The sequence below is a fragment of the Sorex araneus genome, chromosome 4 (assembly GCF_027595985.1).
Source record: "Sorex araneus isolate mSorAra2 chromosome 4, mSorAra2.pri, whole genome shotgun sequence".
NCBI lineage: Eukaryota > Metazoa > Chordata > Mammalia > Eulipotyphla > Soricidae > Sorex > Sorex araneus.
Window position 1 is genome coordinate 107,008,533 of NC_073305.1, and position 20,854 is coordinate 107,029,386.

Below are 20,854 nucleotides of genomic sequence, written 5' to 3' on the forward strand. Positions count from 1 at the left end.
CTGCATGCTACCTTCTGTACTATTTCTCTGCCCGCCTTTACCAGTTGTTCTTAGTGGAACTCTCCTACCCAGGGTACGTGCCACCTCTGCTACCATGCAGAATAGGCTATTTTTAACTCTGGGCCTGCCTGGGGAAACCGGAGAACTTGAACACTCACTGACAAGGAAGTCGAAGAGAACACGGACTTAAGAGGGAAAGATGAGATGCTTTATCTTTTCCTCCTGTGATTTTATTTGGCAGCTAGCCCTCCAGTTAGCATAGTCTATGAGATAACAAAGAGATCAAGTGCTGAGTAGTGAAAGATCACTGAGAGAAGGTAAATAGTTGGCAATGGGAAGGAATAGGCAGTGTTTTTTAAGTGGCAAGGAAAAAAAGTTATAGAATTAAGTTACTTAAACAAAGAGCAAATTACAGGGAGAGAGGTGGTTTCTAGAGAAGAGAGTCAAGACCTAAAGTGAAAATCTTTACATTTTCAGTGTAGCTTTAAAAAGTCAGACATGACTTATTAGGCAAATTACTTAAACCTCTCTGAACCTCAGGGTTCTTATTTATAAACTGTGGGTATTAAGTATCTACCTCACAAGGGTATGAGATTTAAATAAGCCAAATGCATGATTTTTGTAACACAGGAAGCACTTAAAAAGATGGGCTGTTCTTGTTAGCACTTTGTTTTAATTTCCATATTCTGAATAAAATTGCTCTAGTGCTCCTATAGAGGCAAAACAACATCAAAAACAATTGCCACCACCTCTTTCATAAGGGTGACAGTCTTTTTGCTAAAGTCATATTAATTTGAGAGTAAACTAAAGTAAACCAATGTATCTTTTTTAGGTATTGTGCTAAATAAATGTAATAATTTACAGGGGCAAAATTAAGCAGAAAATATGAAAATGTATCAGTATCAACATAATAAAAGAATAAGAACAAGACATCTTATTATTAATAAAATGCACAAAACCTCACATTGATATTTACTAAAAGCTATTAATAAAGACAAAAACCAAAAATATAAATCTAGTATCAGCAATACAACTTTATGTTCTGAAACTAAGTGATAATAATCTTGTATTGTGTAGAATTTGAGACTATATGACTTCTGAAATACTTCTGGCTCTCAGGGGAACATTATTTCTTTCCATTTGAAAAACAATGAATTTTTTTTCAACTTGCCTTTCTTTGTTGAGGATTTGCTTTTCTTCTAACTTGATTTTTTTTAACTTTTCCAGTGAAAAGCAATGAAATATTTTGAGATTATTTTTTGTAATCTCATAAAAAGCTCTACTTTTCAATATTACTTAAATTATTTTGATTTTCAGGACATCTTATAAAATGTTATGATATTTATTTTAAAACTACCAACTTTTGGGGCTGGAGCAATAGCACAGCGTGTAGGGCGTCTGCCTTGCACGCGGCCGACCCGGGTTCGATTCCCAGCATCCCATATGGTCCCCTGAGCACTGCCAGGGGTGATTCCTGAGTGCAGAGCCAGGAGTAACCCCTGTGCATTGCTGGGTGTGACCCAAAAAGCAAAAAAAAAAAACAACTACCAACTTTTATTTAACCTTCTTTCTCATTTTTAATTCAACAACTTTCCCATTATATTTAAATATACTGGTTTTTCCTGTCATCCAAAATTAGTCTTTCAATACAACTTCTCATAAGCTGAAATGGTGCACGGCAAGGAATTGGTATTAATGTATATGGGAAAATGTCTGAACATTGTATACTTATGAACTAACCTACTAATCATGCTAAAAATTTCAAAAAAATGCATATGATAACACAAATATCACTATAAGTATGAGAGAATAAACATACAGCTTGTGTGAAGTAGATCCCAGGAAAAGAGCTTTGTCATGCCACTTTGCTGCTCTGGTGCTAGAACTTCTAGAACAGTTGTCATGAAACAAATGTTAAATACTTTAAATGAAAACATTACCCAGAATATGCTATTCAGCTAAATCATTATTCAAATTTGAAGAAGTGACACAGCTTCCCCTACAGGCAATAGTTTAGGAAATTCATAGCCTTGAATCTGTCTTGCAAGAAGTGCTACAGGAGCTTACAGTGAGGGGCTGGAGCGATAGCACAGCGGGTAGAACGTTTGCCTTGCAAGCGACCGACCCGGGTTCCATTCCCAGCATCCCATATGGTCACCTGAGCACCACCAGGAGTAATTACCGAGTGCATGAGCCAGGAGTAACCCCTGTGCATTACTGAGTGTAACCCAAAAAAGAAAAAAAAAGCAACAGGCAAGTGAAACTCCTCACTTAGTATTGATTATGGTACTCACTCATGGCACTTGTGGCTTTTCTTAATCTCTACAAGATTAAGAAAAGTTTGCTTACTTCTAGCTTTCTAGTTTGTTTACTTCTGTGGAAAAGGGATTTTACATATTTGCAACAGCAAATTAACATTTCCTTTATATTGAATGTTCTATAATCTTGATCAGGTGGGGATTTTGCATCCATAGAGATTTTTGGTATATTCTTTTACTTATTAATAAAGACATGTAAGCAGTATCTATAATATAATATTATCTAACAAAGCCAATATCCCCTTTATTAGAATAAAATAAACTTTTATACTTTCATAGGTCTTTTCAGATTTTCCTCTTAAATTTTTTTTTCTTTTTGGGTCACACCCGGCGATGCACAGGGGTTACTCCTGGCTCTGCACTCAGGAATTACTCCTGGTGGTGCTCAGGGAACCATATGGGATGCTGGGAATTGAACCCGGGTTGGTCGCGTGCAAGGCAAATGAGTTACCCACTGTACTATCTCTCTAGCCCCTCTTAAATTTTTTTTTAAACTTTTTATTAAATCACAATGTGGAAAGTTACAAAGTTCTCAGGTTTATATGTCAGTTATAAAATATTCAAACACCCATCCCTTCACCAGTGCCCATATTCCACCACCAAAAACCCCAGTATACCCCCCGCCCCCACCCCTACCCCCTACTGTATAAGTAATGAATTTCACTTCATTTTTTCTTTACCTTGATTACATTCCATAATTCAACACAAAACTCACTATAGTTGTTGGAGTTTCCACCCAAGAGAGACAGACCTACTACATTTGATAATTAGTTTTTCATTGCTGGAAATGAAGAGATATGTAGCCCCACTGCTACAAGTACATAACTCTCTCTCTCTTTTTTTTTTCTTTTTCCTTTTCCCTTTTTTTTTTTCTTTCCCCCCCTCATCCCCCTTCCCGCGCCTCATAGTATGGTGTACGCCATGCCGCGTCGGCCAGCGTGGGGCTTTTGCTTAGTTCACAGTCCAGAGAGGTGGCTGCTACATTAAAAACCTTCAATATTTCAACAAAAACTTACTGTTATTATTTGGAGTTTCCCCCCCCCCAAGTCAGACCTGTTCAAAAGGAACCGTTTCACATTGCTGACAATTATAAATGTTACGTCTGCACGGTTTTGGATTTCTGTATAAAGTCCAGGGAAAATTCTGCCAGAAATTACATAGCCCAGCTCACAGTCCCAGTGCATTGCTGTAAGAAGTCTCTGAATTCAAAGTCTTTAGGTGCAGAGGGTCCGATTCGCGCTCAGCGGCTCCGGATTTATCTGGGCCGAGGGCGTGCCAGTTACGCCCCCTTCCCATGAGTTCCTGGGAACCCCAAAAGTAAAAACCGAATACCTGTGGGTTTGGAGTCACAGAAGATGGCGCCTGCCACGTGGGAGCCGCCAGTCCGCCACTTTCCGTGCAGGAAGACAGGGTGGGGAGGAAAAAAATCCCCCCCCTGCAGCACAGAGTTGTAGCCCAGTTCGCAGTCCCAGTGCATTGCTATCGGATGCTGCGCTGGATGCCCGAATGTGTTAGATCTCTGGAATCAAAGTCTTTAGGCGCAGAGGGTCCCTCTTAAATTTTTCTTAATTCACTTTACTCTTACTAAAATTTACATTTGTAGGATATTCTATGTTACATAATTTGTTTAATTATTAACACAGAAATGTTCATAATATTAGTTTTTATTTCAGACTTCTATAAAAAAGTTATTTTTGAAAAAAATTACCTTATCAATTTATCATCAATTAATAATTTTGTGGAATTCCATACTAGCTCTGTTCATCTCTATGTGTATAGGTGTGTATGTGTGTATTTATTTTACAATAAAAATATCATAAAGAGATCTCTCTCATGTGCAAGATAAAAAAACATAGTAAGGAAACAAAAAATGGTCAAAGTCATAAAAAGGAAAGATTTTTTTCTATCGGACTGAACTTATGTGAGTGTAGAAGCTGGTGGGATAAAGCAGACCCCCTGGTGATGATGCTTTATTACAATGATATATTCATGACAAGTATGATTAACAGTATTATAAATTCTTGTACTTCAATAAAATAGTTTAAAATGTTTTCATTTGTCATAAAACTGAAAATTTTCTTTGGATGTGTTTTGGTCAGCAAGAAGCAAATACTTACATAGTTCCTTTATAAAAGCTAAATTGTAACAACTCAAATTTTTAAAAAGTGAGGGATTCCCATAATCATTCCCCTACTGTTTAAGAAAAAAAGTACAGCATTTTTGTCTTCCTTGTATTGTGCCTTTGCTAAAATTAGCACAAAAAAGTTATCATTCTTTTGTATAAAGAAAGACTTGTTTAAAGACAGACCCCAAGCAATCTAGAATTTACCCACTATTTTCATATCTCTTAAACTGGGAGATTTTTTGATGGGGAAAATGCATCATAAATAGAAGTCTAAAGGTGATTGTTGCAGGACACATCTCCTAAGAAGCAGACTCTGAGACAAATATTTGTATGCAGAAAATTTATCATGTACTCTTTTGGGGATCAACATTTACAAGAAAAAAGAAAGATGCAAGATGGAATCAAGGAAAGATTGGCTTTAATCATTTTTAATTGGCTTCAACCAACTCCTGGAAAAACATTATGCAAATAGGTCAAACTTTATATAGGATAAAAATGTCTAAGTAACAAGACTCAACTGCAAGTCCAGAGAATGCTGAAAGTTGATCGCTGTCAGGTAAAATTCCTAGTTCCTATAATAATCCGACTAAATGTCTGATTATAGGAATTGATAGCAATGGAGCACAACATCCAGAAGTCAAAAAATGGGGGTATGGTGCCGATAGCAGGTCAACCTGTACCTGTGGGACAAGTGCATCAACAGCCTAATGGTGCCTTCAGACTTCCAGATACCCCAAAATTGCTGCTGTGCCTTTGGCCAGACCCAAACAACTTGGGGCCAAGTTTACCAAGAAATTAAACGGCCAAAAAGTTAGGTATGTGGGAGAAACCCACAAACCACCTCTGGCTCAGCTACTTAAGCTCATTTATTGGCCTTATTTCAGAGACCCATAAATCTCAAAAAAGATCAAAAGACGGGGCTAGGGCCTGTAGCACAGAGGTAGGCGGGAACCCGTGGACTAAGAGCACTTGGCCCACTTGGATCAGGACTGGGCCTCTTCCCCCCAGGTCCCCAGTTTTCCAATAGCTTAGCAGTCATACCCAGAAACTGCCCCCAGCGTCATGTAATCTCATCAACTGCCAAGACCCAGGGACTATAAACTAAAACCCCCAAAAGAGAGCTCTACAGAATGTCCTGACCTCAAGCCAGGCTGTCTTCACTGGGAAGCTCCAGAAGGGGGTGGGTGAGAATCCTCCCTGCTCCAAGGGACCCAGCTCCAGCAGCCAAAAACCTCCACAACCCAACCACCACCATACTCAAGGCCGCTCCTCACATGCTCTGGCCCAACCTCATGCATGAGTGAAGTCATACAAAACCCAGGTAATGCTAAACTTTGTGACCTTGGACTCTGGGTTCAATGGGACCAGGAACGGAGATCCTCTGCCTGCTTTCCCCAGTCTCCGGTGACCCAGGGGTCACACCCATAAGCCACCTCCTGCCGGCCCAGATAATCTCATCATCAGCCACCATCTAGACTACACGGCTGCTTCTCCCGAAAGGGAGCATAACATGAGGCCCCATAACCATGCCACTGGACTCCTGCCAGGTTGTTTCACATGGGGTGCCCCAGAGCGGGGCAAGTGAGATCCCTCCTCACCCCAAGGGACCCTGCTCTGGCAGCCAAAAACCTCCACAACCCAATTACCATGCTCAAGGCTGCTCTCGACCTGCTTGGGCCGAGCCTCACATATGAGTAAAACATACTCCTGGACCACTTTTGCGGCTTTTGCAGCTGCACGGCACATCATAAAACACTCCTTATCCAATCCATTCCCCATAATTACCACACCACATTTGATGGGGTTCACATGATAGACAACAAATCATAGAGGCAAATATATAGAAACATCTTGAATTTGATGGTGGGAAGGTGTAATAAAGGTGGGATTGGTGCTTGAATATTGAATGTAATCAAACATTGTGAGCTAACTTATAAAATTAAAAAATTAAATTGAATAAAGTAATGTGAAGTTTATGCCTAATTCAATCAGTTTAATCAATGGCTGAATAAATAGCAGTGCTCCTACATTAAAAGAAGTCAAAAGAAAGGATATCTTATTTTGGATTAGTGATAGCTATGAATGTAAGGTGGATTGGCAGTTGAGATAAATTGTTAATCAGACCCTCTGCCACATGCATATTTCTTAAGTCTATACTGTTCACCCATTTCTTCTGCTATTGTCGTGGTAGAGGGGTGACATAAAAGAATGAAGAAAACAAGGAATCAATTCCTTGCCTTTATTTTCAAGCACTGTGGCTTTGGCCAAGACAGAATATTTGGAAGAAAACAGTAGTGAGAGAAGAGAGATTTTTCTCAGTCCTTCACAGGCTAGATAAAGATTACTGGGGCCATGTATAGGAAAGCAAAAATATTTTATTTTTATTTATATATTTATTTATTTTCTGGTTTAATAAAGTTCTTGAATTTTAATAAAATGTATAATTGGGACCTGCTTACTCATCTTTCGCTGTAGCTGAACTGTCCTCACCCTCAGTGTTTCTGGTGTAAATTACTTAAACTCTGTGATTTGAAATCAGTTTAATAATTTCCTTACTAAGGAGTTCCTGAAGTTCCTTCTGACCAAGGACCCCTGAATCTTCAGTTTCTCAGACTCAACAGCAGGGGTTATAAGAAGTTGGGGACTTTCTTGCAGAGCTTGTTGTAAACAAGACTAGGTTTTTGAACTTGTCCTGAACTTTGACGAACAAAAATAAGGTTTTGTCAAACAAGACTAGGTTTTTGAGCTTTGTCTTTGTACCACTTCTTTTCACCTTGCCCCCAAATTTGTTCACCGGGTCTTTTTCTTGGCTGACTTTCCAGCTTCTTTCTTGTTGTTATTGTTGGGAGGCATCGAGAATCCTGTTGGTCAGTAAAGAGATTTTAGAGGCATCTGAATTCCTGGGATGCTGATGATCAATTTGGGGTTGGTTGCATGCAAGGCAAGCAGTCTAACCACTGTACTATTGTGCTGACTCTCATATTAGAATGAAATCTGTCAAAAATGCTTCCCTTCCACTTACATCTTCCATCCTCTGATCACTTTCAAATACAAATCTTCCTGTTTCTGATGGATCAAGTACTGCATCAGTTGTTTCAATTGCTTTTTCTGTAGAGTCTCAAAGAACACATGTGGTGTGGGGAGAGGATCTCTTTTGTTTACTAGGCTTTTTAATTTTATTTTTTGTGCCTCCCAAGTGGTGCTAAGGGGATGTGGGGGTACCGATTTGAAGGTCCAAGTGTTCTTTGAACCATGTGGTGTCAGTGATTGCCCAGGCCATTTCAGCACTACTTAGGGACCTCCAGGTCACACCCAGCAGTGCTGGGTTCCCCTAGGGCTGTATCTGGCAATGCTCAGGAGACTACATGGTGTCTATATGGGTGGAACAAGGGTCTACCTCATGCAAGGCTTGAGCCTTAACTTCTGTCTTATTTCTATGATTCCTCTCTTTTAGATTTTTGTCCCTTTCCTTAGAAATGATAATGCTATTAGTTATAGTGCTAATAACTATAACATCTCCTATATTGTCCTTATGTAAGGCATCATGAGTCTTTCAATGAAGAACTACCTGCCAGAGGTATGGTAACAGCAGATAGGGTATTTACCTTGCACTTGGCCAAATTGGGTTTGATTCCCAGGACCCCAGTATGGTTCCTCGAGCCTGGATGTGGTCCAGGTGTGATCCATGAGCATAGAACCACAAAGTAAGTATATCCTGAGTATTATTAGGTGTGACTCCCCTCCTCCCAAAAAGCAAAGTGAAAAATAATTAAAGAAAAAAATTTAAATGAAGAACCACCCTTATTGCTTGTTGCTCGAGAGAGGAGACTCCTTGACTCATCTCTATTGGCTTTTTTTTTTTTTATTTTGGGTCACAACACCTGGCGATGCCCAGGGGTTCCTCCTGGCTCTGCACTCAGGAATGACTCCTGGTGGTGCTCAGGGGACCATATGGGATGCTGGGAGTCCAACCCGGGTCGGCCTCATCCAAAGCAAATGCCCTATCTGCAGTGCTATTACTCCAGTCCCTGTATGGGCTTTTTAGCAAGCTCATAGTAGTTCACAGATATTTATGTACGTAGTTTTTGATGTATGTACTTATGAGTTTGGATATTGTTTGTTCTTTTCTAACCTTTTCTATATCAAGGTAATAATCTCTGGTCTTTCCTGTTCTGTACTCTATTCTTCCCTTCTTCCTACCAGTTTGTCTTTTCCCTGTCTTTTCCTCTCCTTACTGAGGAAATCATTATAGGAAGCAGATATCCATGGAAAACCTTGCTGAGCAGTTGAACTTTACATTTTAGGTCACTGAAATGCTGAAGAATTCTGTTAGAAAAATGAAACATTGCAATTAGCTAATTCAGTCATTTTCTGGGTATATGATTTTAGGTGAGTTACTTCTCTAGGCTTCAGGTTATTACATAGATAATAAAACTAATATGTGATTGATGAGTGAAAATGGATTTATTAGAGAACCTATGAAGCTTAAACCTCAAGCCCTTTATCCCTGTGAAGGACTATGTTAATTTTGCATTATTTTCTAAAAGATCTGTTCTTTCCCGAAATCATTTCAATTTCAATTCCCACAAAACTTAGCTCTGCCTCTGTGGATAAAGTTTTGTGAGAGCAACTAAGCACAAGCCCAGGCAGTATTGCTACCAACCTTGTCATTATTAATAGTCTTTAACTATTTTTTATAGAAAGAATTGCAAAGAATTTACATAATTAAAAAATTAAATTTCAGAATCTTGGATGAATGAAAAATGTATCTCCCCATATTTTTGATATAATTTTGTGGTCATTATATTTTTAAACATTTCAAATTCCTTTTTAAAAAAAATGTTTAATTAGTGAATCACCATGAGGGTATAGTAACAGATTTACACATTTTCGTACTTGTGTTTACCTCATACAATGTTTGAACACCCATCCCACTAAACATTTCAAATTCATTATACAATTATAAATTGTTTATTAAAAATTTTTAAATGATTTAAAATTAAAAAATCTGCTTTCTCTCCTTTTCCTTCCTGACCTTTGACCTTCTTTCCTCAAACCCATTCTTCCCACAAGCTAACTATAAATGAACAATTTGGTGTCTTTTTTCTGAGTTTTAATATGTACTTTACATTTAAAACTAAAATCTTCTCTTGCAAATGAAAGACCAATAATTTTTTCTTATCTAATTTTTACCTCTTTTGGAAACTAGTCCTAAAAGAGGCAATACAAAACAACCAGAAATTCTCTCTCTGTAGTTTTCCATAAATAAGCAAACTAGCCAAAATTCGAGGAAACCAGAACTCTCTTGTTAAATATTTCACCAACTTTCACACCAAATGCTCTTTGATACCAAAGAACATTTTACTGTTATCACTTTTACAAAAACAATATACACATAGTCTCCTTAAGACCTTGCTTAAGACAAGGTTGCAGCCTCTTCTGCATAAGTCAGGGTGTGAAAGGCAATGGGAAACAATCTTAAAAAGGGGGAAAGATGGGTTAGTAAGAAAGTATAGGTAGGATATAGAGAGTAGTATAGTGAGTTAGGCACTTGAAGACATTTCTCATATTTATATAATCATTCTCTATAATATATTCTCCATATACAATAAAGATTCTATATAGAATATAATACATCTTCTTTATATAATATACTCTTATATGATATATACTTGGACTGGAGGGATAGCACATCGGGTAGGGCGTTTGCTTTCCATGCAGCCAACCTGGGTTTAATTTCTCTGCCTCTCTCGGAGAGCCCAGCAAGATACCTAGAGTATCTCGCCCATACAGCAGAGCCTGGCAAGCTACCCATCGCATATTCAATATGCCAAAAACAGTAACAAGTCTCACAATGGAGATGTTACTGGTGCCTGCTTGAGCAAATCAGTGAGCAGAGGGATGACAGTGATATAGTGATTCAGTGATGATATATACTTTTCAGGTAGAATATTCTGTATACTTTAAGAGTAAGGTTCTTGGAGTATAGAGAGTAAGATAAGTACAGAGAGTAAGGTGCTTCAATCCCTGCCACTGTATATGGTCCCCTAAGGCAGGAAGAGCCTTGAATACTGTTTAGAGTGGCCAGTCCCTCCCCAAAATAAATTTTTTAAAAAGTGAGGAGAAGGGGCTGGCATCGCTATATTTTCTTTGTCTTTCTGTTCAGTTGAAAATGTTATATAGATAGCATATGTATTGGAGAAGCAAATAAAAACCTCTGTTAACTTTTGTTTGCACTTATTTTTAAGCTCAAGAGAATACAAAGTGCAGAAGAAGGTTCTTGTATGTAAAAAATAAAAATGCACGCGCATGCGGAAGGGGGAATGTGATATGTGTTGTTCGTGGGCTCTTGAAGTGGTGTTCTCTCTCTCTCTCTCTCCCGCCTGCCCCCACCCCACTTGAATTCGGTGCTCTCAAACTGCTGTGTATGGACCAGATTACTAGCTGAAGAAAGAAGAAAGTGACACACCTTGGATGGGATTTCGTCCAGGGTGTGTCACTTTCTTCTTTCCTCAGCTAGTAATCCACTTAAATAGTTGTAGTAAATCTACTTCTAATATTTCTAGCAATGTCATTCTGTATGAGCACAGTAAGAGATATATCAAACTTAAAGTTTGGTTCTTCCTGGGACATTCACTATATATTCCAGACCACAGTCCTCAGGCCAGGTTAGTCTTCCTAACCCCAGCAGGGTCCTAGTCTTGTTACTTTTGGATCATGACAGCATTTGTTTATGACCATGCTTTCAACTTATAGCTGAGTATTGTGGCGCCTTGGTCTTTCCCATTTCGATGCCAGGGTAGCTCACAGCTTGCCCCTGGGTCCATTCAGTCCTGCTTTTGGGGTGCTAGGAACTAAGGGCAATTGAGTTGAGAAAGCAGATGCCCAGGAGTAAATATTATTGGAGTCAATCAGCTCCCAAGTTACAAAGCATAATATTAACTGTCTTCCTGGGTCCATAGAGAAAGGCCATTGCTTTAAGGTAAACAAAGTTCCCTGTGGCAAGGCTGAAAGGACAAACCCAATGTTATCCTACACTTGTAAACTACAGAAAATTTGTGTAGTTACATAATTCTTATAGTTTCTGAAAGTTACCTCATATGTATGTGTATTTCCTGAAAGCTAAAATTCCGTTAGTTCCCGAAAGTTACTTTCATGTGCATTATATAAAAAGTGTATTATAGACATTGTAAGAATTTTTTGCTAGATTTTTAAGTAATCATGCTACTATTATAAATATTGCCTCAGAATTATTGAGTGCTTGACACAGCTTCTGTTTACAACATATATACTTGCCTTAGAAAGAGTTAAAAAGATTATATTTTTTTTAAAACTTGTAATCAAAAGGATAATAGGAAAAAAATCTTTGAAAATTTATTATTGAGGAACTTCATATCACAACTTTTCCAAAATTAATTACTTTTTAGTGATAATGTAGATAATTATTCTTATAGGTTAATTATTAAGGACTGTTATAAATTAAAATCTTTTATTCAGTTTCTGGTTGAATTTATTAAGTGAAATATAAATGAAAGAGTAACTATGTTTTATAGTAAAATCATTAACATATGATTTACATGAAATTTTGCTTGTGTTTTTGTATTCATAAAATGTAAGGTATTTACAGCTTCATATAAAATATGAATAAATTAAGGTACAACTATAATTATGTTCTATAACTTATGAATTTTATTTCTTTATTGTTCTACTCTTATATAAACGAGACAATTTAATTTAAATATTACATTGTAAGGGAAATATGTCAGGTGCATTAACAAAAACCAAAAAAATGCATACTACATAAAAAGTTGCTATGCTACATAGCATCTTTTTTAATAAAAAAGAAACAAAAAAGTGAAACAAAAATTTTAAACATGAAAGTAAAGCTCTTATTTGAGTGATTAAAACATGGTAAAAATCACAGTTGATGCATTTTCCCTCTGTACCTCTCTATGTATTGTAGCAGAAAATCTGTTTCTCTTTTGCAGTTATATACTTAGTATATCCTACACACACATGGACTTTTTGGGGAGATATTTGTTTCTTTTTCTGCTAGTTTTATGTGCACTCAAGAAACATAACTAAAGTGAAACTTATAGTTTGAGCCATTAATTAATATAATTTGACTGCAAACAATGGAAGAAAATGCTGACTCGTTAGATAGAAAATTCATTTCTTGCAAGGTTATGGGTTGTTAGTTTATATAGTATATAGATGAGCAGTGCTGGGAATGGCAGATGCTAGAGCAGCTTTAAGAATCTCAGGAGGAATCAATGGCTAATATTATTAGAAAGCTCTTTGGAATAATTCCGGGTTCACCATTTTCTATTTCTGTATAACTTGGTTAAGGACAGAGTATTCAGATTGCTTGAGAGAAAATCTGCTTTGCTGAACTAGATTCCCAATGTCATATTTTGACTGGGGTGATCTGAACATCATAGCTGAAGAATCATGAAAGATGCTGGTAGTTAATAAGACAGAGGTCCCCAAATGAAGGTAGGGATGTGGTTACCAAAGAAGGGCAGGCAGGAGCTGGAGTGATAGTCTAGCACATAGGGTATTTGCCATGCATGCAACTAACCAGGGTTAGATCTCTGGCACCCCATTAGGTAAGTTTGGGCTGGAGTAATAGTATACAGCAGATAAGATGCTTGCCTTGCATGTAGACAACCTGCATTTGGCCTCTCTCATCACAAATAGTCCCCTGAGCTCTTCTAGGAGTGATCTCTGATGGCAAAGCCAGGAGTAAGTCCTGAGTACCACCAGGTGTGGCCTAAAATCAAAACACAAGCAAAAGAAAAAAGATTTCTTTTAAGGGCAGGCAAAAGCAAGACATATCTTACATTCTAAAATAGCACTGTAGCACTGTCGTCCTGTTGTTCATTGATTTGATTGAGCATCCACCAATAATGACTCCATTGTGAAACTTGTTGTTACTATTTTTGGCATATTGAATACACCATGGGTAGCTTGCCAGGCTCTGCTGTGCAGGTGGGATACTCTGGGTAAAACTTGCCAGGCTCTCTGAGACGTGCGGAGGAATCAAACCCGGGTCAGCTGCATATAAGGCAAACGCCCTACCTGCTGTGCTATTGCTCCAGTTCACATTCTAAAATAATAAGTTATAATATTTATTGCAATTTAAATATAGCACTTAGGTCATTAATAGTTAAAGCATTCACGTGGAAATACATTGTAACTAGCACAGCTTTTATTTAGAACAGTAAAAAGGATAGAAACATTTCTTATTTATTCTATTTTCCTCTAATCTATTTGTTAATAAGTTTTCTGTGAAACGTGTAAATCTTTTTTGCTTTTTGGGTTACACCCAGCGATGCTCAGGGGTTACTCCTGGCTCTGAACTCAGAAATTACTCCTGGCGGTGCTGGGGAACCATATGGGATGCCAGAAATTGAACCTGGGTCTGCCACATGCAAGGCAAATGCCCTACCCGCTGCACTATTGCTCCAGCCACAAAATGTGTAAATTTTATGTGGAAAATCTCTGCATTTGAATATATCTATCCAGGGAATCTAAACTTTCTCTGAAGTACTAGATGATCTGGGCTAATTGAGCTCCCATCTTTTTTCTCTAGGAATAAGTTTATTTATAAAACAAAGGTGCCAGAGTGACATAAGATTCAGCAGCATCTTTATTCTGTGGTCAAATGATATTCAGCAGATTGTCTGATTTCTGCCTTTTTTTTTTAACCCAGGTCAGATCATTCTTCGGAGGAGCTGTGGGTCTCTGCCTAAAATTCCTGGAGGAAGAATATTTAGTCAACACCACAAGGAATTGTGATGAGTTCATAGGTATATATTCACTGATCAAATCAGTCATTTGCTAGCTCCATGGTATGTCATGCATTAAGGGTTACAGGTAATAGCCACTTCCCTCAAGAAGCTTAAAGATTCTGCTTCATATTAATTGCTAAGCAAGAAGCAAGATTTCATAAATTTGAAGAAACAAAGGAAAAAGTGAGTCATATACAAATGAAACTACTACAAATCACTAACTTAGATGTTGCAGGTTTATAAGGTTTTATGGAATATGGGATGGAGCCATCTTCTCTACTAAGGGAGATGATCTGAGGGGACTGATGGTTCTGAGGGAAATCTAAAAAGTAAAAAGGGTTCTTTTTTAAAAAATTATTCATTCAACAGTTACTTAGTTTACTCTCCAGGCAATAAAGAAAATAGCCCCAGACTTTCAGCAATTCAAAAAAACAAAACAATATTATTAGCTAGCACTTTTAAGGACTTGTTATTCCTAGGCACAATTTTAATAGCTTTTTTTTTTTTTTTTTTTTTTTTTTTTTTGCTTTTTGGGTCACACCCAGCGATGCTCAGGGGCTACTCCTGGCTTTGCACTCAGGAATACTCCTGGCGGTGCTTGGGGGACCACATGGGATGCCGGGGATCGAACCCGGGTCAGCCGCATGCAAGGCAAATGCCCTACACGCTATGCTATCGCTCCGGCCCCCCAATTTTAATAGCTTTTAAAATATCAATTTATTTTATTTTTGAGACCAGTTAAATTTTTAATCCTAATTTTTTTTGAGACTCACACTCATCTGTGATCAGGAGCCACTTGTGACTCCGAGCTCAGGTTACCATTCCTGATGGTGCTCTAGGAACCATATGCATTACCTGTGATTGAACTGGGGTTGGCCAGATTCAAGCAAGGGTTTTAGCTCTGTGCTATCTATTTGGGCCCTATTATAATTCCTAATTTACATTTATAGTTAAAAAGTGATAGTTTATGAAGCCAAGGTAATGCAGTCATAATGAAGCAGCTTTGGGATTTGGACTCAGAAAAGTCAGGATCTAAAGTCTCCACTATTTAAGCTACCATGCTAGATTACTTCTCTTCACATATATATGGCTGAACAATCATTTAATAGAAATTTAATGGGCTTGTCTATTTTAGGCATTTTCAAAATACTGAGCCAGTTTAAAGGAATAAATTAGTGCCAATAGCTATAAATATTCTTCTTAAAATTACACTATCATTTCGTTTATATAGCTTGTTTTATTTTATTCTTGGACAAGCCCTCCTCCAAATCTAGCCTTTATAATAGAACTTTTGGCCAGAAATAAATACTTGCATGGAACTAAGAACAATTTGATCTGAGTTTTCTTGGGTTAGAAAATAACTTCTTTTGAAAAATTTAAAAATGTTTGTTACTTTATTTATGTAAAAACAACAATTATGATTTGTAATTATTTCTAAATAAGAAACAAGATCTTATGAAAATAAACAAAAATCTAAAGGGCAATAAATGATTCATTACTCTAAGACAAATTTGTCACATTTTACCCCTCAGATATAAGTTGAAACATTTCATTAAGAGCTATAAAATGTTTTAATCACGGGGTCTTTTTACCCTCATTTTTATAGATCACTGTATCACTGTCACTGTCATCCCGTTGCTCATCGATTTGCTCGAGCGGGCACCAGTAACATCTCCATTGTGAGACTTGTTACTATTTTTGGCATAGCAAATACACCACAGGTAGTAAAAATTTATATTTATATAAACACATTATTGGGAGCTATGTAGTTATATAAGTAGTTTTGTTTAGTTTCTTTAATGGTTTTAAATTAATAACTGAAATAATTTAGGAGCTAAAATCACTAAAAGTTATATGGCATTACTACACAATCTTATAGTAGATTCATATATGTAAGTGATAAGATTTTGATCACTATAGAATTATTTCCCACTTAAAAAGGAAAATCTTGGAACTAAGAAAACTATTTAGTAGGGAGAATATGTGCTTGCATTCTAGTAAGATCATAGCAAATTCTACATCAAAATTTGAATTAATTTACACTGAAAGTAACCTGAAACCTTGAAAACATATTTCACAGTAAGGTACAGAAGAAGAGCACTTCAATAGACACTGAATACAAAAGACACTCTTTTTCTTTTTTTTTTTTACTTTTTTATTGAAGCACTGTGAGATAGACCCTTACAAAGTTGTTCATAATTGGATTTCAGTCATACAGTATTCCAACACCCATTCCTCCACCAGTGTACATTTTCCAGCACCATCCCATCCATTACCCCAACCTCCCACCGCTGCCTTGCCTCTATGGCAGGTGTTCCTTCTTCTCATCCTCTCCTTGTCCTCGTCCTCGCCCTCCTCATCATCTTCATCCTCATCCTCATCCTCGTCCTCGTCCTCCTCCTCCTTTTCCTCCTCCTCCTCCTCCTTTTCACTCTCCTTTTGGGCATTGCAGTTTGCAATGTCGATAGTGAAAGGTTATCAAGAATATCCCTTTACCTACTTTTAACACTAAGATCTTGTCCAGTGTCATCATTCCCTGCTATTATTGTCATACTGGTCTCTTCTCTATCTTATACCCTCAGCCCCCTCCACACACACTTGTGGTTAGTGCAAAGGACACTCTTGTCAGGAAAGAAAACCTATCCCAGAACAAAATCTACCCCAGAACAACGAGCTGCTACTAGGAAGAGACAACTAAGGGTATGTAAGTCACTTTGGATTTACACCAAATACCTAGCACCCCAATTCCACAATACTATACAACACAAGAATAGGAGGCAAGCATATATGAGGTATAAACAGGGATCAGAGTCACTTAAGATGTACCATCATGGTCCTTTCTCCCATGTTTCTTTTCTGGTGGATGCTAGATTGCATCTCTGGGATATCACTTCTATAGTTACAGATCTTGAGAACAAATTCCTGAGTGTGCCCCTTCTACTCCAAGCTAAATCTGAACTAACTGGGAGTTGAGAGATTCTGTGGTTGATTCTACCAAGCAGATAAACAAATATGTCCCCTTCCAGTCCATCTCTAACTGCTAGAAAGTAAGTAATATTCCTATAACCAGAAAGCACCAAGTGACCTTCCTGAAGCAGAACCACTAGGCAAGGGGACCCCCACTGTCTACTGTGCTTCCTGGCAACCCTGGAGGATGTGCTGTAAGACTGAGGTCCCACCTTCCTCTCAAGTCTGTCTCAGCAGGGGTTGCTCGGTAACTGCTCAGTCAGTGGGACCTGAAAAGCTTTAAGTCTACTAACAAAAGGCAGCTCTTTGAATGCCTGGTTGCCTCTCAGGCCCTTCTCAGTGCACAGGTAGACACTGATCTTGATTCCCAGCTTACCCTGAGGCCTTTTAGAACTTGGGGACACAGTTGCCACTGGCCTCTACTGACAGGACACTCCTGGTTGCCATTTGGACCTGCTCAAACTTAATCCCCAGGAGCCTTCAGGCACTTGCAGTCTTGAACCCAGATTGTGCCCCAGGCCTGTTTGTGCCCATGTGTTCCCAGTAAGCTGCAGTCTTGAACTTGATTTGCATGCCAGGTCTACTCAAATTTGATCAAGAATAGGCCAAACACTCCCAAACTCAACCCACAGCATGTTGTCTAGTGTACTTGACTTTGGCATTACCACTGCTGCCAGGCACTTTTGAATGATTGCCATGAAGGACTGGTCAGTGCTATAGCTGCTCTTAAGCCCCGATGACTGTCAGCACTAGTCACTGCCTAAGCCCTCAGGATTTTCAGAAGCAGAGTTGTTGCCTTGCACCAACAACTGTGAATCCTGAGTTGCCACTAAGGCCTGCTTGACACCAGTCCTTTTCAGAGCACCAAGAATGATGAAGAAATGAAGGAACTCACTCAAACTGATGGATGAAAACAAAAAGCTCTGGCAGGGTTGTGGATCAAAAGAATCCCTCCTTCACTATTGGTGGGAATGAGTGTAAACTGGTTCAACCTTGAAGGAAAAATTGTATGACGATTTCTCCAGGAATTAAAAATAGAGCTCTAGAGCACTGTGTTGGCAAAACCACCTCAGTTTCCCACAGAGCTAGCTGTTCATCTGGGAGGTGGGGTTGAGTTTCCTGTCCTCTCTGGAGTGGCTGCATCTCAGCCTATCTGTCTAGCCTGATCATGGCTTTATCCTTGGAAGAGCTACAGAAAGATTTAGAAGAATTGGGCTTGAGAGATAGTACAGCAGGGTAGGGCACTTGCCTTGCAAGCAGCCAACCCAAGTTTTATCTCTGACATCTTATATGGTTCCTGGTGCATCATCAGGAGTGATTCCTGAGTGCAGTGCCAGGAGTAACTCCTGAGCATCACTTGGTGTCACCCGAAACTTAAAAAGAAAAGAAAAATATTCAGAAGAGGTTAAGTCAAAGTCACTGCTGGAAAACACCACTGGAAAAAGACTATGAGATGTTCTTAGTTTAAAAATCCAAGATTAGTAGGAATCAAGAACAACATGCTGCAGAAATTACAGAAATAAAATAGAACTTCTTAACAATGAAAAGCTTGCTGCCCTGGTTGCCTCCATGACATACAGAGCGGCACAGAGAAACTCAGTAATTTTTGATGGGGTCAGTCTGATGAGTTGTGAAATCTGCATTACCTTAACTGGAATTCACCAAGTTCTGCTTGATAATGTGAAGAGGCATTTCACAGAGAATCAAGAGAGATTTGGGGGGGTTGGGAGCATGTTTGACAGGAACTATTTCTGGCTCCGTGCTCAGGAGTGACCCCTGGTGGTGGAGCTCATGGTGCTGACAGTTTGTTAGGCTGGCTGCATGCAAGCAAACGCCATACCTCTGTACTAGCTCTTTGACCCCATTTACAGATCCCATCTCATGTAGAAAGAAAGCAGAAAACGCAGCGGGACTTCTTGATTCAAGATGAGAAAGATTAAAAAGGGGAAGAAAGACCCTCCTATGACACTGAGGCAGATCCTAGTGAAGGATTAACAAATGATTTAAAGAAAATTTATGAAGATCGAGCTGATGGTACAAAACTAACCCTTAATAAAATTTGGGTTGAATCAAGACAAAGGAGACAGAATTTTGAGACTCCAAAGTCTAAACTTTGGGAAGTTTAGCATGGAAATATTGATACCTTCAATAAGAAAATGTTGTTGAGCTGTATAAAACATTTGACAGCTTCTTACATGGATTTTAAAGTAAAATTAATGAATTATATTTTGCTTCTGGAGAGTTTATTTAAATAGGAGGCTTGTTCAATACTTCCTCCAAAGATGATTTCCTATATGTTGTTCAAGGAAGGAATATCTTGAATTCTTATGGGAAATATAAATAAGCAATTACATAAGTCCTCACTAATAAAAAATAAAATAAAACCAGCCATATTACACAGTAGTTACATTCCTAAATATTTATCCCCCAAACACAAAAACACTAATTTAAAAATGCGTGTAAAATACAAACATGAAAGTTCATAAGTTTGTAACTGTATCCCACAGTGATTCACTAATAAAATTTTTTTAAAAAACCAAAAAATAAAAATGCAAGTGTACTTATGAAATCTTTTTTACTTTCAATAAAATAGATAAAACTAAGGAGGGTCAGATTAAGCAGGTCAGAGAAAGGAAAGTACCAGATTTTCCTTTCCTTTCTCTTTGTAGTATTTAAAGAAAGAAGTCAATGAAATGTTCAATGTCTAATAAAAACAAACCTTTAGATTCTCTTATTATAGGTCAGAGGTGACGTAAGAGGGTGGCAGAGGTTCTGAAGGAAGGATCCTGTGGGCAGTGGTGGGATGGTAGAGTGACATTGGCACTTTAGTAGAGAGTGTTAATCCTAGTAAAGGATTAACTTTATACTTACAAAGCTTAAAAATGTTTTAAACACTTGTAAAAGAATGTTACACAAATAAATAATAAAAAATTTTAAAACAAACATAAAAAGACCTGGGAAGAATTTCAAGCACATAAGAGTTTTGAAAAGCCCCCATTGATGGCTTCAAAGAAATAATTCTTATTTTTCTCAGTGAAATTAGGAAATAATGAAAGAGAACTTTAAGAGAAAAAGTAAATGAAAAATTAAAAATGAAATTATTAAACTAAAGAATATGATAGCTGAACAAAAGAAATGATAGTCAGAATAAAAGACAACCCCACAGAATGGGAGAAAATATTTGCTCACTACTACTTGACAAAGGATTAATACCCAAGATATATAAAACTTGCAAACAGAAGAAAAAATCTACTCCATTAAAAAATGGGAGGCAGAGAGAACAAAAACTTCTTCAGGAAGATATTGAAATGGTCAATAGGTATATGGGAAATGCTCTTCATTCTTTACCATCAGGGAAATGCAAATCAAAACAACAAGATATCATCTCACACCAATAGGACTAGCACACATCACAAAGAAAAAATGATCAGTGTTGGCATGGATATGGGCAAAAGTATCCCTCACCCACTGCTGGTGGGAATGTCAATTCCAAATATTTTTGAAAAAAAAATATGGATACTCTTCAAAAGAGTCAGAATTGAGCTTTATTTCTGACTCAGCAATTTCACTTCCTGGCATCTACCCCAACCATCCCAAAACCCTATTCAGAAAAGTCAGTTGAAGGCCAATGCTCATTGCAGCACTATTCA

General features: G+C 37.9%; 1 pseudogene; it reads right to left on the minus strand.

Moving 5' to 3' along the window:
* Positions 1-6,898: 6,898 nt before the first annotated feature.
* LOC129404355 (40S ribosomal protein S25-like) lies at positions 6,899-7,296 on the minus strand (annotated as a pseudogene).
* Between the last annotated feature and the right edge of the window lie 13,558 nt (positions 7,297-20,854).